The sequence below is a fragment of the Lynx rufus genome, unplaced genomic scaffold (genome assembly GCF_022079265.1).
Source record: "Lynx rufus isolate CCGP_SWC_20201006 ecotype Redwood Valley unplaced genomic scaffold, mLynRuf1.p SCAF_7, whole genome shotgun sequence".
Lineage (NCBI taxonomy): Eukaryota > Metazoa > Chordata > Mammalia > Carnivora > Felidae > Lynx > Lynx rufus.
This window is the reverse complement of record NW_025814889.1, coordinates 117,304,546-117,322,510: the sequence shown is the minus strand read 5'-3', so window position 1 is coordinate 117,322,510 and position 17,965 is coordinate 117,304,546.

The window sequence follows — 17,965 nt, the reverse complement described above, 5'->3', positions numbered from 1 at the left end:
CCAAAGATGGCCTTTCTCTTTGTGCTCCATTCTTATTTCTAAGTTTATTTATTTATTTATTTGAGAGAGAGAGAGAGAGAAAGAGAGAGAGAGAGAGACAGCACGTGTCAGTGCATGCATGGACACATAAGTGGGAAAGGGTCAGAGAGAGAGGGAGAGAGAGAGAGAACCCCAAGCAAGCTCTGCACTCACAGTGCAAACCATGAGATCATGACCTGAGCTGAAACCAACAGTTGGATGCTCAACCAACTGAGCCATCCCAGTGCCCCATCTTTGTGCTCCATGTGCTTTCTTCAGACATTAAACTTCAGTCAAATAGCTGTTCCAGGAGACCATGATGATATCTGTTTTCTTCCCATCACATGTAGATTTAATTTGTTTAGTTTAATTTTCCAAGAGAAAACTTACTGCCAAGCCTCAGGTTCAACCTCCCTGTAGGTACCACACACTCCCAATATGACATGGTACAAAAGAAAATAGACACCATACCTGACCTTGAGGATTTGCCATGCTAAAATGGTAGGTTAAACCAAGAAATCTGTCCTAAACAGATAAACTGGAAGCAGCTTTGGTGGTTTGGTGGAGGGACCCATGGATTCAACAGCCTAGGCTTTCTTCCCAGCCCTGTCTTGTGATTTTGGGGAAGACAGCCTCCCATCTTGAAAATGGTGGGCCTGAAGTGGGGCTGGTTCAGGAAACCTCTCATGACTGGAACCCATTCATTCATTCATCAGATATATATTAGTGCCTCCCATGTACCAGGGTGTGCCACAATTAAATGGCAAGATGAGTAAGATATGATTCCTGCCTTCAAGGGACTTCCAATCTACAGCCTCTAGCTCTAAAATTTCACACTTCAAAATACAATGATAATCAGAGAAATTTATTTGCACAGGGGCAGGTTGACCAGCTTAGTAAGGCCATGTGCTACATGGGAAGGGCTCCCATGGGATGAAATTTGGTCAAATTTGAGAAAGTGCCTTTATCCCTTGCAGTCTCCATTTTCTCTTCTACAGAATGGGCATAATAAGATCTACTTTGGAGCATTGGGAGGATTAAAGCTAAGATATAGAAGGTGACCCACACATGGTAAGCATTCCACACACCCCCTCTCCCAATTTCACTCTTGAACTTCAATGTCCATTCTCCATCCAAGCAGTCAGAATGATATTTTGATTGATCTTAAAAATATAAATTGTGTCATATCACTTAGAACACTCCCATGTGCCCACCCAGATGTGTAGGCTCCTGGTTCCACATATGGCAGCCTACAAAGATCCTGCATGATCTGGGAAGACAGGATCACCACTTTCCCCTCATCACTCCCACCAGGAGACCACAAGCCTCCCCTCTGCTTTCTCAAAAAGATGAGTTTGCCTCAGGGCCTTTGCTCTTTTCATTTCCTGAAGAATTACTGGTTCTTCACCAATCAGATTTCAGCTCAAAGGTCAAAGAGGCCTTTTGTGGCCATACACCCCTCAGCCCAGTCACTTCTATCACATATTCCTGTTTAGTTTTTGTAACATCGGCCCCAAATTCTCTTATTTGCTTCCTTGTGTATTGTCTGCCCTACCTCCCTCAAGAATATAAATTCCCCAGAGGTAGATTCCTTGTTCTATTCACTATATCCCCAAAACAGAGGCAATGCCTGGCACTTAACAGGTGCTCAATAAGTATTTTTTGAATTTAAGTTGCTGTTTTAATGATTATCATTATCATCGATGGCTACAATTTATTTGAGTAAAGATTTCTCAGATAATGTCTGAACCTTGAGCCAGAAGAAGAAACTAATTTTATGCCTGAAGCACAAAGCTGAGGAGGACTAGTGGGAAAGTCAGGAAACTGGAAGGAAGGAGAGTGTGGGCCTAAAGGGGGCCTTTCAATGTAATAGAAAGAGTTCTGGATTTTAAGCTAAAACCTCTAAATACTAGGCCTAATTTAATCACAAGTAACCTCAACCCTCAACTCCTCACGCCTTAGTTTCCTCATATGTATAATAAAGGAAAGGTTGAACTAACTGGCCTTAAAATTTCCCCAGCTCTGTGCCTTGAGGAGAAGGCCACTTCTGTGGAAGCCCAGAAAAGCATTTGCATGAGATGCTACAGGAAAGCGGCCAAGAAGGCGGTGATGTGTGGGAGGCCCCTGCTGCACGCCCACTCAGACATACTCAGCCCTTCCCAGGGCTTGCTTCCCGGACAGGGCCTGGCACAGGGCAGCTGCTCACAAGGTATTGACTGAGTGAACGAGTGGAACCACAGAGAGGGGGAACTGACAGTTCAGTGACTCAGAAGGAAGGACCACTGAGTCACCGAGCCACTTCCTGTCTTGCTCAGTGCCTTCACGCCAAGTCCTAACAGGGTGGGAAAGCGGCAAAGGGTTTCAGCTCTAGCGGGTCCACATGCAACAGTGCCACATGGAGAAAGCCCTCAGGGTTAAGGGTGTGGGGCGCAGGGGAGGAAATAAAATAGTCACCTAACCTTTGTTTGAGTTGTGGGCAGCAGACCCTAACATACAACTAAAGTCATACAGCCTGATTCCTTTTTCAGAGCAATAAAGTCAGTTTCTAGAACGTCAGCTATAAAAGGGGCTGTATCAGCTATCTAGTCTTGTGTAACAAAGCACCACTTAGTTGATGAAAGCAATAGCCATTTTATTTGCTCACGGTTCTGTGGGTCAGTGATTTTGGCTGGGCTCAGCGGAGCAGTTCCGCCGGGCTCTTGCAGGGGCTTGCTCACCTGACCGTGTTCATCTGGTGACTTAACTGGGGAAGGATGGTCCAACATAGCTTCACTCAGTGTCTTCTGGTTGGTGTTGGCTTCTGGCTGAGCCTTTCTCTCCACGTGGTCTCATCCTCAAGGAGGCTAGCCTGGGCTTGTTCACGTCGCTGCAGCATCTTATCAGGAGGTTGGTAGCAGAAGCCGTAAGGCCTCTTACTGCTTAGACTCAAACATAATGTCACTTGTTCTCCATTTTATGAACGAGAGAAAGTCACAGGGCTAGCCCGGATTCAAGGGAAGGGGAAAAAGATGCTATCTCCTGTTAGGGGAATGATTGCATTGCAAAGGAGAAAAACATATAGGGATGCAAGAAACTGTGGCCATCTCTGTCAACAACCTACTACAGAGGCCTCAAGGCTCATGCAGGGATCTCATCACACACACATAGGCTAAGTGACTTGGTCAAGTCCGGAGAGTTAGCGGCACATGCGGAATGGGAACCCGCACTTCAGTCCCAAGTTCCACACGTTGAAAGACCTCTTCCATCCGCAGCCTTATCTTCTTTACCCAAACCTTCTGACAGAGCCAGTCTTTGGGAGCACCGCACTTCTCAGTCTTCCTGCTTTGGATTTGCTGACCAATCCAGTGACAGATTTAGGAACAGAGTCCTGTTTCTAAGGCTACAGCTGTATTGGTTCTGTGGGCCTCCTTAATAGAAAAGGAGATTCCAGTCCATCTTCTGGTCCTTTGGGAGCCTATCAGGCTCCCAAGCCACAGGTAGATTTGGCAGCAAAATCCCATTTCACTGGGCTCTGTTATAGTCATTTAATAAAATAGCACTTTGTAGTTATAGTTTTTAAAGCAATATGCCCCTAGAATATATTGGAAAGGTAGTAAAGCAATCTTTTAGACACAACATGACTACCAAGAATTAGTTCACCAGAACAGCTTCTGAAAGTGAAGGCTGAGGGAATAATCATCATCATCTAATATTTATTGAGTTTTAACTACATCCAGGCACTGGCTCAGTATTTACACGTACCAGCTCATTAATTCTCATAACTACCATATGACATAGGTATTATTGCTATCCTTGTTCATAAAACTGCTCTTAAATGTCACCTTTGTGTCCAGTTGCCAAATCCAAGGTCTTATTTACAGCTTTTAGCCTTTTCAACTCTGCATAATTTGAAAATACTTATTCATTCATTCATCCACACAGTCATTCTACTGGGTGACAAGACCTGGTCTAAGTGTAGGTGGTAATTGCAGTAAACAAGTCAAAAACACTTCTTGTGCTCAGGGACCTTCCCGTCTAGTGAGGTGGATAGACATTGAATAAGCAGCAGCCTGCAGGATGCATGTTGTAAAGAGGGAGCTGGGGAAGCCCTCTCAAAGGTGAGTCTTACTTCCCTTGGTTTCTAGGAGTTGAGACTCCAGATTCTACTTCCTTATTTCTCTGACCACTCCTTTGCTGGTTCCTTTTTCTCCATTCGTCCTTTAAACCTTGGCATTCTCCAGAGATTTGTCCTCGTAACTCTTTCTTCTCTAACCATTGGTGAACTCACCAGTCCTGCTTCAGCCATCACCCCTGCTCCACCCAGGGTTTGGATCTCACCTTCTTCTCTTCTGGTCCATATGCTTTCCCCTGGAGCTCATCTGCACTCTGTGGCTTCAACACCTGCTGAGGGTTCCCAGACTTGATCTCCAGTCCCCTCATATTTCCATCTCACTACAGGATGTTGTAATCCATACATCCAGAATCATGCCTTGGCCATTTATACCCCCTTGCCGATATTTTTAGTTCTGCCTTCAGCTACCCTTGCCTTTTCAGCCAGCTATAAACACCGTTCACCTTCCAGGGCACAGGGAACAGCCAGCTCCTCCAGGAAGTCTGCCCCACCCTCTTCAGATGGAACCAGTCATTTCTTCCTCTGACCTCTTTTCTTTCCCTACCCCGCCCTCCTCCCCTACCTATCACCACCTTACAGAACGATTAGCTTTGTCTGGGTCGGCCTCTGCCACACCAAGTGCCCCCTGAAGACATGGACCACGTCTTGTTCATCAATACATGTCCCTATGTTTCACCACCCAGTAAACGTCCAAATACCATTTGTTGAGCTATTGAACTCAGTTTGGATCTAGAAAACTTTTACAATTCCCCAGTCGAAAGCCATGCCTTTTAATGAGACCACAAGGTGTCTTAGCATTTCTGTTAGGGTTAGCTCAGTGTGCCTGTGTCAGTCACAAGACTGTGGGCAAACTATCTATTTGCAGGCAACCCCCCCCCCCCATTTTTTCTTTTATCCATGAACACCCTCCAGTACCAAACATGTAATGAAAATGTTTGTGGCCCAGAGTCATTTCACTACCTTTGTCCATCCTTGGTCAAAGGTTCATTTTTTACTTAACAAGTACTAATTGAGTGTTTTCTTTGTGCCAGGTATTCAAGGCACAAAGAAATTTAAATTCTAGTGAAGGCACATGGACAATAAACAAGCAAATAAATAAACAAGATAATATCAGATTGGTAAGTGCTGCAAAAGGAATAAATGGGGTGATAAGATACAGTGTAAGAGGGTGGGGGCCATTTTAGCAGGCATGATGGAAGGAATCAGGCACAAAGTTCCAGGAGGCGAACAGGAAGGGTAACAATCCCAACGCAGGAAAGAAAAAAAAAAAGGGCATCTCTGAGAAGTTGAGAGGAATGTAGATGTGCATTGGGTGGAATGAACATGAGGAACAAGATGACATTGGCGAGGCAAGCAGAAGCCAGGTCAGGTGGAGTCCTGCAGGCATGGAGGGACTTCTGATTTTATTAAAAGCAAAATAAGGAGTTATTAAAGGATTTTATACACAGGAGAGACACAATCTGATTTATTTTGTAAAAATAGCTCTCTGAAAAGAAAGTACAGAGGGTGGAGTGAGAACAGAAAGACCAGTTCCAGGATTGTCTTAATGGTCCAGGCAAGTTCACTGGGGGCTTCGAGCAGGTGCTGGCTTCGGAAAGGGAGATGACGGCTCCCATGAGCACCTGCTCAATTCTGTCTGCTCTCACTACCATTCTGAACCATCAGCCCAGCCAGGGGAGTGACGCCACTGCACGCCCAGGGCCCAGGAGAAACCCATGTGTGGTGGGCAAGAAATACCCAGAGCTGGCCAGCCGCCCACATCCTCTCATCTCTCGCTGTCTCCTCGGCCCCTTTCCTTCTGGCTCAGCCCCACAAGAAGGAAAACTCTGCCTCTGTGCCAGCCCTTCAGAGGTCTGGAGAGACTGGCAGGGCACAGGAATGCCTGAAAGCTGAGGCGACTGCAGGATCCAGCAGGTGTGGGCAGCAGCCACAGTTGTCTCAGGTCCTACCAGCTGCCTTACTGTAGATCCCCATTCCATTTACCTGGGGCTGCTGTCCCTATCTTGATTTACCCTCAGACTATCCAAACGCTTCATTGTTGCCCTGACTGCTAAAACACAGTTCATGTTTTTCCCTGCAAAACAGAGAAGTGTTTTAAATTCATTAAACTGAGTTGAAGCGAACTAGCCAACTGTTAGGAGGAGCTCCAGTGTGCCCAGGGGCACTGGCCCCAGCCCACCTCTTCACCTGCTACCTCTCACCCCCCGAGCGTGCACACTCCTGCAGTATACCAGCCTCCTTCTCCCCTCCTGGGACCTGGTGCTCTCCCCTGCTTACCTAACTTCTCCTTCAGGTCTCGGCTCTAATATCACTTCCTTCTAGAGGCTGTCCCTGAGGGCTGCCTGCCAGTCTGCGTTAGATGCCCTGATTAAATGCATTCAAAGCACTAGGCACTTTTTCTTCATAGGATTCACAGTAATTATAATGCAGCACTCTTACCCAGCAGAGTGGAAACATATGCACCACGGCTCAGGTGGTTTTTTTCAATGCTTAGCTTAAATTTTCATTTATTTATTTAATATATTTATTTGAAAGAGAGAGAGAGAGAGAGAGCAGGGGAGGAGCCGAGAGAGGAAGGGAGAAAGAGAGAACCTTTAGCAGACTCCATACTCAGCATGGAGCCTGATGCGGGCCTGGATCTTATGACCCTGAGGGTGAGACCTGAGCCGAAATCAAGAGTCAAGCGCCTAACCGACTGAGCCACCCAGACGCCCCATAAGTATTTTATTTCTATAAGTGGTCTCATTTGCTCCCACTCATGCTGATGGTGGTAGTGGGGGTAGGGGGAAATCTTCAACTTGCCAGTGAACAGTAACAGCCTCTCCCAGTTTAAAATAATCTGTTTTCCCCAGGCAATTAATTCAAGGTTGCAAGTTGCTGGCCTTGGGCACTATCAAGACGCCTTGGGCTACCATTGCCTCCACGTCTGCAATCTGGGGGTCAGCTCCACCCTCCAGCCTTTGACTACAAGGCCACCTCTTAGTTTGCTGTAGCCGGCTCACAAGCTAGCATTCTCAGACGCCTTGGGAGTATGTCTTGAGGAACTTCTACATCCCCTACGTGCCACACACAGGACAGGAGGAAGTGGGGCGCAATCTCAGGCCCCCTTTCCACGGAAACACATCTGCCACCGTGTCGACTCCACTGTGGCTTCCCCATGGTTTATGGGGTGCCCAGAGAGAGAATTTCCTCTCATATCCAAGCGGAAGGCAGAGCCCCGTCTCCTGTGGTCTGACTCCCCTTCTGCTACCTGGACTATTCTGTATCCCTGCCGTGTGCTCAGGATGGAGAGACACAAGTCTTTCTCTTCCTCCGTTCTCCTGCTAGTGGAGTTGGGCCTTCCCTTTCCTTCCAGTCTTGTGGGACCCTGTGATCTGTGATGTGGTCTCTGAACAGCTTATGTATGGCGGACGCCGAATGAAGCCCACGATGCAGGTTTGCCTCTTCATATGTAAAGGCAAGTTTTGGGAATTAACCACCACCTTCCCCCTGCCCGCCACGCCCCTTACACTTTTTCTTTCTCCCACAGAGTTTGCCTTTTAGGATTACTTTCTTGCAGATTTAAAAAATCAAGTTTGACTCCCTAAAGCTGAGGAGTGACCTCTTTCTCCTACCTTGCTTCCAACCTCACAGAATCCATCCATTCCTGGGCGGGGGCCACACGGTTTTCAGGAAACAAAAAGCACCCCGGCTTAATGTTTTGTTTTGTTTTAACTTCTTATTATAGTAATTTGTGTGAGTCTTTGCTGAAGGTGTATCTCTATAATCTCTTTTGCTCAGCGCTGTTTTCTTTGTGACGAACACACATACATGTGATTAACATACACTTTGTCGCATGACTTAAGCCAAGGATTAAACTTTGTAATAATGATAAAATGTCAAAATTGTTAGGGACCATAGAGATCATTTAGTCCAATCCTTTTATTTCAGGAGAAGAAACCTAGGCCAGAGTGATTAAACATATTATTCAAAGTCACATCAATAATGGCAGGTGTGGATTTGAACCTCTGATTCTTCTGCCCCCAATTTATTACTGTTTCCCATTTCAGACAACCGCCTTTGCATGGGATTTCATTTGCCTATTTTGCCTAAACCCAAACTATGTAGTTTCATCGAGAACCAGTTGCCTTCATAGATATGTTTATGGAGACAGAAATTGTCTCCTCATTTTTTTTTTCATCTAGCCTATATAGATATGTCATTTTCAGAATGGAAATAGTTCACTTTTTCATGATTACCAAAATCATACCTTCTCACTGTAGTAAAAAAAAACTGTGAAGAAATCTTTACTTTGTGTTTCTAGCATTTAACATAGTGTTGGTAAGTGCTGAATTGATGTTGAATGAATATTAATGAAATAAAAAGTCATGCATAGTTGTGCTACCCAGAAATAATTATTCAGTGTATGTGCTCGCTATTTGTACACGTATAATAAAAACAGAATTAGATATTTATTTTTCTTTTACCAGGTTCCTTCAAAAGAACACATTGAAACATATTCAAATAAATTGTAGCCCATTCAAGGAGGTCACCTGGGGAGGTGATATTCTTATTTCAATAATGTTATTGTGCTAATACACTTATGGAGTTATCTTCCAAGGTTGTTGCTAATTATTTTATTCTCAGTATGAACAAATATTAATCCTTCGATGGATTTTATTTGGAACAGGAATGGCACTTGAATGATGGTGGAAAAGGTGGGTGTTACTGTTTTGGATAAAAAGCAAGACATGAATATCAAAGAATGAGATTGACATTTGCTGGATGCATGCTTAGAAATTGCTTTGAAGATTGGCCCCCATAAGGAGTTCCAAAATGTTTCTTGCAGGGGCATCATAGGAAAAGATGCATATCTCCCAAGGGAACAACTTAGAAGGTAATGGTTTGCATCTGAATGTAAATATTCCAGTGAATGGGTTTTAAAGACAATTATATTGGTTTATGGTAATATTTTGTACAATTTCAGACTCAGAAAACTGAAAAGTGTAGTTGTAGCGAATTTTAAATTTAGCTTAATGAGATTGTTTTTTTTTTTAATGTTTATTTATTTTTGAGAGACAGAGACAGAGCGTGAGTGGGAGAGGGGCAGAAAGAGAGGGAGACACAGAATCCCAAGCAGGCTGCAGGCTCTGTGCTGACAGCTCAGAGACCCAATGTGGGACTCAAACCCACGAACTGTGAGATCATGACCTGAGCTAAAGTTGGATGTTTAACCAACTGAGCCACACAGCCGCCCTGATTTATTTTTTTAATTTTGTTTTTTTTTTATTTTAGAGAGAGAGAGAATGCATGAGCGGAGGAGAGGGGCAAAGCGGCAGAGAGAGAAAGAGAGAGAGAGAGAGAGGGAGAGAGAGAGAGAGAGAGAGAGAGGGAGAGAGAATCTCAAGTAGGCTCCACACGCAACTCGGAGCCTGACACAGGGCTCAATCTCACAACCCTGGGATCATGACCTGAGCTGAAGTCAAGAGTCTGGTGCTCAACTGACTGAGCCACCCAGGGGTCCCTGTTTTGTTTTGTTTTTTTTTAATTTTTTTTTTCAACGTTTATTTATTTTTGGGACAGAGAGAGACAGAGCATGAACGGGGGAGGGGCAGAGAGAGAGGGAGACACAGAACCGGAAACAGGCTCCAGGCTCTGAGCCATCAGCCCAGAGCCTGACGCGGGGCTCGAACTCACAGACCGCGAGATCGTGACCTGGCTGAAGTCAGACGCTTAACCGACTGCGCCACCCAGGCGCCCCAGCCTGTTTTGTTTTTAAGCAGGCATTTTTAGGTCTTCCATGATCTTGGCTGAAGGTGATCAAGGAGTTTCTTACCAATTGCAACAAGCTTTCTCTTGTAGCTGCTTTGAATTTGTTCCTTACTGCTTTGCTTTTCTTCTCAATGTCCACCTTTAATTTTATGATACTTCATAACAATTCACAAGAGAAGTGAGCCTGTCATATACGTCTGCACTTCCTAAGTTATAACGTGTTATTAGAGCAAAAATGTACCCCATTTTCATTTGAGGGGGCACAAGTGTCTACAGGAGCCAGGCAGGTCATACACAAGTGTGAACAGAGTGTCTGTAGGATAACAGTGCCAACCTGATGACAAAGGTGAATAACTGACGGCCTTGGTGTTGGAAGGCAATAGGAAACGGTAGGGGACTGGGAAAGTCAAAGAACACTTCTGCACGCAAAGGAGACCAACTTTTACCACAGGGGAGTGAACTCAAGGTTATTAGAACTCCTGATCTTTGGTTTTGACAAGGTGGAGGTCTAGGTTTTTATCTTAGTTCTCTTGATTTTTAAATGTCGACAAATAGTTCAAACACGCCAGAGGGGCAGAGGAGCATAATGGTCAACAACTTGCATTATGGAGCCAGACTGCTTGGGCTCAACTTCCACCTCTGCAATTTTTTAATTAACTGTGCCACTTTAGGCAAGTTACTTAACCTCTCTGTGCCTTGGTTTCCTCATCTGTAAAATGAGGACAGTCATATAGTACCGATCTTGTAGGTTTGATGTGCAGATAAAGTGAGTTTATATATGTAAAATGTATATATGCCTGGCCTATAGTTAGTGCTACAGAAATGTTAGCTTTTATTATTTAAAATGAGAAGCCATTGTGTGGGCTAAATAAAACACATCTGCAGGCTGAATTCAGCCCATAGATTTCCAATTTGGGCACTGTGGTCTAGAAACAGGAAAGAAAGCTTTTGGTAATCTAAGGCAGTTTGTATAAAATTATAGTCACTATCTCAGCATACTCCAAAGTACACTAAGAGTTTAAAATAGGCTAGAAAAGTCAATCTGACCCTTGGTAACTCTCCAATTTTCTGATAAACACAGTGGTCACTCAGCTGATCTACAGGAGGTTGGGGGGGGGGGGGTTTCCATTTCACCTGTGCAGGGCTCTATAGGTATGGCAGGCTGAGTGGTTAACATATTGAAATAAATGAACAAATGAAATAAAAATCCATAAACAGATGCTCTCCTAGCTGACCCCATCCATGACTTGGCCAATCCAACTACCCCAGCTTCTGCCCCAGTGACTCCTTTCAGGCCCTGCTTCTGTTCCACGGCATCTGTTCTGGTTGGTTAGTGTTCTCTCCATACCGGTCGTTAAATATTCTGTTTGTCACCTCTGCACTTAGGTGCAGCAATGCCAAATAAATTGCAGATTCAACCATTAAAAGGTTTGTCTTCCTACAACCTGTTATTTAACCCTCTTTGAGCCTTAGTTTCCTTATCTGTAAAATGGGGATAACACTAGTAACTATCTCTTATTATGATAAATGAGAGAATCCATGTAAAGTGTTTTGCACAGTGCCTGAAATATGTCAACCCTCTCCATAAATACTAGCTCTCATTGGTATTAATTTGCATACCGTATCACCAGGTGAAGGTCATGTCTTGAATCTCTTAGAGCCTCAGGAAGGCTTAATCTAGTTCAGATGGGCTTGCTATTCAAGGCCTATAGATTTATAATTATATATAACTATATACAAAATTATATTTTATTTATTATTGTAGATTATTACAGAAGCATATAAACACATTAAAATAATTTGGACAATAAGAAAATGGGGGGAAATCTAACAACTCACCAGTCTAGAACATTAGCTTCTAAATAGCATATTTAAATAGGATTATGTAAGAAGAAATTTTCAAGTGAATCAAATACAATGTGACACCTCTCTGTCATTTGGCCAGACTAATAGCCCCCTGAGGGCAGGGTCATGTCCATCTTGGTTACTACTACATCCCTGGCACCCGCAGAGAGCATGGCCATGATTGGCACTTAATTATTTATTGAATGAATGGGTGGCTCAGTCGATTGAGCGTCTGACTCTTGATTTCTGCTCAGGTCATGGTCTTACGGTTTGTAGGATCCAGCCCTGCCTCGGGCAGTGTGCTGACAGTGCAGAGCCTGCTTGGGATTCTCTCTCTCCCTCTTTCTCTCTGTCAAAATAAATAAATAAACATAAAAAAATAATTATCAAATTAATGCACAAATGTTGAATGAATGAATGAATGAATGAATGAATGAAAACGGGGGAGAAAGCAGGCACAGAACATTAGAGCACAGGGGAGCCCCAGGCTGGGTATTTGTTAACCAGGAGTTGACTGGCAGGTATCATGGATCAGAATTCAGTTTCTGGGAAGGTAGAGTGGGGAAGAAAGTGGGGAGTCCAGATCTAGGAGTATACACGGGGAAAGAACAAAACAGGATCTCAATGTTCAATGAGAAGCCCCAGCAATGAGGTGGAAGCTTGGAGCTGCGTGGTCCTGCTCAGCTGGTTGTTTTAGAGACCCCTAGCCCCACCCCTGCTCAGGCATCTGCTGGTCTTGGAGTGTGGTAGGTCTGATTCCATAGGCAGCTGCACCCCTACTGGGCCAGGTGGGAAACAAAGCACCCATAGATAGCTGGGTAGTCCCTCCCCAGGTTCATCATCCTCAGCGTAATTCCCCTGTTTGTTTCAGCTCCGTCTCATACCCAGCCTTTCCTCACTCCTGCTGCTACCCTTCAGTGGGAATTAAGGCTCCTTCAGTGGAGCCTATGGAGGACTTTAGGCTCAGGTCAGCTTGAGACTAAAAGATCCTTGTAATATGTCTCTCTGTGAGCTGATCCTGACTTACAGAAACCGGCCCTGCGTTGTTGACTTCTAGAGATGGGGAACTGTGTTTAGTATGTCGCCTTGTTCGGTGATATAACGGCTGGCATGCAGGGGCATAGCTGTGGTGGTTACTAAAACATTGAAATAAACTCAGCAATTGGAGGGTTAATACTGGGCACAGAGAGAAGGACCTCCAATAGAATGTCCAGCAAGTTCTCCAAGGGCTAATGCCTTGTTATGAAATGTATTGAAAATCACTGCTGACTGTTCTTAAAATGTAACCCAATCCTTGGCATATTATTATATAAATGAATGAGTGAATGAACGAATGAATGAATGAATGAAGGCAACAGTTGTTCCATAAATTTGTGTTGCATGAACAAGTTTTCTCTGTCAACTGTTTTTTGAAAAGGCATGTATCTCTCACATGCAGCAGAATGTCCTGAATACATCTTAATCAGCGTTTGAAACTAGTCTCAGAAGTCAAGGTCACCCTCTTACTTGTAACTGGGCTTTTATATAACACACTTCAATCACCCAACTGGGGCGACTGTCAGAAAAGCTTTCTATGGTAAGTAACACATCCAGAGCACAAGTCGTATTTTGCTTTACATACTTAAGTGAAGAATTGGTCCCTGGCTGAACATAATGGAAGTCATTTGTTCTGGAAAAAGCAATTCAGAAAAAGATATCACCTAAAAAGCTAGAGTAGTCTACTCAGAACTCTCTCCTCTGATGGGCTGTGAAAGATACTTGGGCTTAAGCGCTATTTTTCGAGGGGTAAGGAGTGTTTTAATTTCCCATAATGGCATCGTCTAGGAAGTCAGTTTATTCACGGTAACCATTTGCCCCTGCAATGTGTGATTGGCCCCATCTGAGAAGTAACGGATGCTCCTTTTAGTGCCTGGCAGTTAAAGCAGTTTGGAAGTGATTTCCACAATTCCTAGCCAAAGTTGAAGGGGTTTCAATCAGTGGGAAAAGTGGAAAGAAACTCCTTGCATTTCAGAGGTTGTCCTTGAGAAGACTCTCTCAAGCCTCCAATCAGGGATCTGGTAACATTTTTTCTATCATTCATCGTCACCCATCTCTGCAGCGAGAGGAGCCCAATTTTGGTCTCCTATATAAGGACCAGCAATAAGGGGAGGAGAGTCCCTCAAAGCCACTCTCTCTCTCTCTCTTTTTTATTTTAGCCCCTTTCTTTCAGATTTAACCATGGAATTACTTCTCCCTGTTAGAACTGTAGTTTTCGTAACTCAGCCCTAATGCCAGAGTGCCATGTGGCCTCAGAATGGACAGCACACGTCCTTGTAGCAACTTCCTCGGAGCCCCGGAGGGTGGAGGAGAGAAGAGGGGTGGGGAGGGAAAATGCGAGCCCTCCCTGGAGTGGGGGTACAACTCTTCTCACATCCCTTATGAGTGAGCTTCTCCAGGCACATCTCTGGCCAAAACGGGGAAGCCAAACCCAAACCCTTGCCTTGTGGGAAGTGGAGATTTGGTCCCTTTCAGCTTTTGTTCAAAGTCTCCTATAAAAGGGAGCCGCCCTGTCCCACCCGGGACTTCAGGGAAGCTGTGCCCTCCCCAGAAATGACAAATGGAAAAGACAGAACGGACTCCAGCCAGGCCAGGATACAGTCTCTGGAAAGAGGTTGTTTTTGTCTCCAGTGCCATAGAAAACACATCCTCTTAACTTATTAAGTAGGGAAACAGCACGATCACACACGCTGGAGGTTACCAAGGTGAACAGAGTCCAAGATTAAAATCTGCCAGCCCAGTGGTGCATGGAAGCATGGAAGGCCCGAAGAGGAAATCTAGTTCACTGTTGGTAAATTTTTTTGGATGCTGTTTATGTTTGAACTTTTCTCTGTTTTCCTGTAGAAACTTCCGTACCCTCTTCCTGTGTCCCTACAAAAGGCCTGGACAATGCAGTCCCAGCACCGCTGTAGGACATGGGCAGGGCCCCACCTTCCTCCTTCCTGCAGGGATATCCTTTCCTATAGAAGAGGTAAGAATGTAAGGTTCATGTGAAAATGTTATTATATTCCTTATCTCAGTCATTTCGTGATTTGCTGTTTGGCGACAATAAGTCAGCCTGGCCACATTCACAATAGAGGTGGCCCCAGTTCCTAGTTTTGGCTCGTGCTGTTTTCTCAGCTGAAGAGGGCAAACGGCTGTTAAAAATGCTGCTTGTTTTCCAGGATCTTATCAAGAGTTCACGTCTAAGGCCAGAAAGAGAAGGGAGGGCTCCATTTTTTTTTCTCTCTCCTCATTGTTTCCAACTGATTTGGCAGGAAATGGGAGTCCTCTACCTGTCCCTCCTGGGAGTAAAATTGATTTGATTTCATTTTTCAGATGTATCCGTTACCACCAGGAGTTGGGGACATTTCTGCTCTCCCCAAAGCAAATGTGCCCTGCATTTACACAAATGACATCTTTCAAAATTGGAAACGAGTCAAATTTAAATGGGGAGCTTTGGGATTGGTGATTGCCATAAATTGCCTCAGAGAATCTCAGCTTTGTTTTATCTTCTAATTCACCCCTTTGTAAAGTGCCTTTTGGGGCTGTGGACTTTGGCTGACTTCAGCAAGTTTGTGTGTGTGTGTGTGTGTGTGTGTGTGTGTGTGTGTGTTGTATAGCATCATTGGCATAGACACTCAGAGAATCGAAATCCTTCACACAGCGTTTCACATAAATTAGGGCAGTTCACATTAACAGCTGCCTAGGAGCATATGTTACAGATGGGCAATGCAGAACTCAGGAGAAGGTGAGTCAGTTTCTCAAGAATCATAGTGTATCTGTGGTTGACCCAGTATTTTCTGTTTAACCAAGTTCAGCCAATTCAGTCAATTGGGACAAGAATCAAGGTCCACCTAGATGCTTCATCTCATATAAAATCAACTTCAGACGATTACATTTTGAAGGGCTGGGTTGTTTTAGTATCTCTAGATAAAGTTTAAATATAGGAATTATGTAAACCACAGTTTTCCCTAAACAGAAGGATCTTTCCTTTCAATGTCAACACTTCACCTTAAAGCTAAGACACAGAGCCTGGACAGTTACTAGATGGAATCATAAAACAATCCATCCTTAACTACCCTCAAGACTACAAGAACTGGAAAAAGCAACTTTATTCTGCTCTAGTGGGATCTCGGTTTTCCCGGGCTACATCATCCTCAATCCAGGACCCTGCCTCTGATCCAAGAATCTCTATCCCCACCCAGTCTCGTTATGGAATTTCAGCTCCTCACGTGCACTGCTCATGCTGGCGGTCGTTTGCGGCTCTTCTGCTGTGTGAGGATGTTTGCAGTCAGGGAGAAACCCTCCAGACTCTCTCCTACCACATGTGGGTCCTAGGTGGCCCACGGGGTGGCTGCTGCTCCCACACCTGCCTGCTCCCCCACCTCCTTGGCTGTGTTTGATCAGAGCCATACTTACCCTCTGTGTTCATCCTGGGGTACCCAACTGCTGCTTCACATACAGATGTCTGATAGATCTGCCAAGAGCCACCCCAGATAGTTTTTCCACCCAAGCGAGACAACCAACTTTAGACCAGCCTCTAAGGGATTACATTTGTGGGAGAAAAATATTTGACATCCTTGTATTGTATTAACCAATGCTTTCCCTCAATCCCAACATTTCCTTTCTCTCCTTGGTGCTTCCCCCATGCCCCTAACTCTCTTTGAAGCAGTTGGGCAATTCTGTGTTGACTGCCTCAGAGAAAGGATGTTACAATGGAAAACAGCCGGGAAAAGACTCTTCCTGACTTTTGAGTTTCAAAAGCTTAGGCCATTAGGGAAATGGAAAAGACCCACAGAAAGGACAAAACATTTGGCAGCAATGTCATGAGTGAGAACAATCCCTCACTAGCCCCACTCCCTGAGCTTCAAGAGTTGGAGAGAGCCAGAGGGGAGAGAAAAAAATTGGTGAAGTCTGGGACAAGAGGGCGAGATCTGAAGGGGCCACATGCGCATGAACAGAAACAGCATCCACAGTATACCCATAATCTACTCAGAACTCTCTGCATCACTCATGCCCACGGGCTATACCAGTTGACATCCAGTGAGGGTTTCTCACTGACTGTTTAGCAGGAATAACAGCCGTCTGTGCTCCCAGCTTGGCTATGATGTCACAGTTGGACTTACCCCATCTGATCAACCCAACAAACAATATCTTAGGGCACCAGTAGGCCCCCAACAAGAATGGTGGGGCCCTTGGGCACCTGGCAAGTTATTGCAGTAGGAGGAAAAGTCCCTGTGTCTACAATTAAAAGCTGAATGAAATCAGCTCAAGATTTTCCCAGACCAAAAATCATAGTTAAGCCTCACCTCTATCCAAGCTCTCCTAATTATATGATTCCTCTAATCTTCTTTCAACATTTATTTATTTTTGGGACAGAGAGAGACAGAGCATGAACGGGGGAGGGGCAGAGAGAGAGGGAGACACAGAATCGGAAACAGGCTCCAGGCTCTGAGCCATCAGTCCAGAGCCCGACGTGGGGCTCGAACTCACGGACCGCGAGATCGTGACCTGGCTGAAGTCGGACGCTTAACCGACTTCGCCACCCAGGCGCCCCTCCTCTAATCTTCTTAAGGGAACTACATTGCTCTTGTATGCTGAAGATCTTTGAACTGTTTCCCACAGAGGTGGTCCAGTGATCTATTTGAGTGATTCTACCTTGTGTTGCAATTCTAGCCTCTGACAAACACTTGACCTTGATTTTGACTGTAGGTAATTGCCTGGCTTTCCAGGTTCTCATGCTTGTCTTCATAGAACCCTGCTCTCCTCAGCTCCCAGGACAAGAGGGTTTGTGCAGCTTTAATGTCTCCAACTTCACTAGAGTGTCAGTCTCAACACACCAGCCACCCTCCTTCTCATGGGCTCATCAGTCATATCAATCACACACCAAGGCATTCTCTAACTCTGAAGACAATCAACCTCTGTCCCATCTTCTCTAAGATTGAGTGAGTTACAGATAAAATGGAGTCTTCAGAGCCACGCCATAAGTACCAGAAGGTGGAGGTTGTGCCTGGGATGAGTCAATGTATGAGATCAATGGAACTAGGTTGAGCGTGTGGCTGGTCTGGATCACTTCTCATTAACATGGGGTCCCTTCTTCACTCTCTTTTCTCCCATGTGACTGGTACCTTTAGACCATCCTGAGGACAGTCCCATTCTCTTCCTCACTTAGGGAAGGGTAGTAGGGTTGCTCCAGACCCTAAGGAAAGGCTTCTCTTTTAG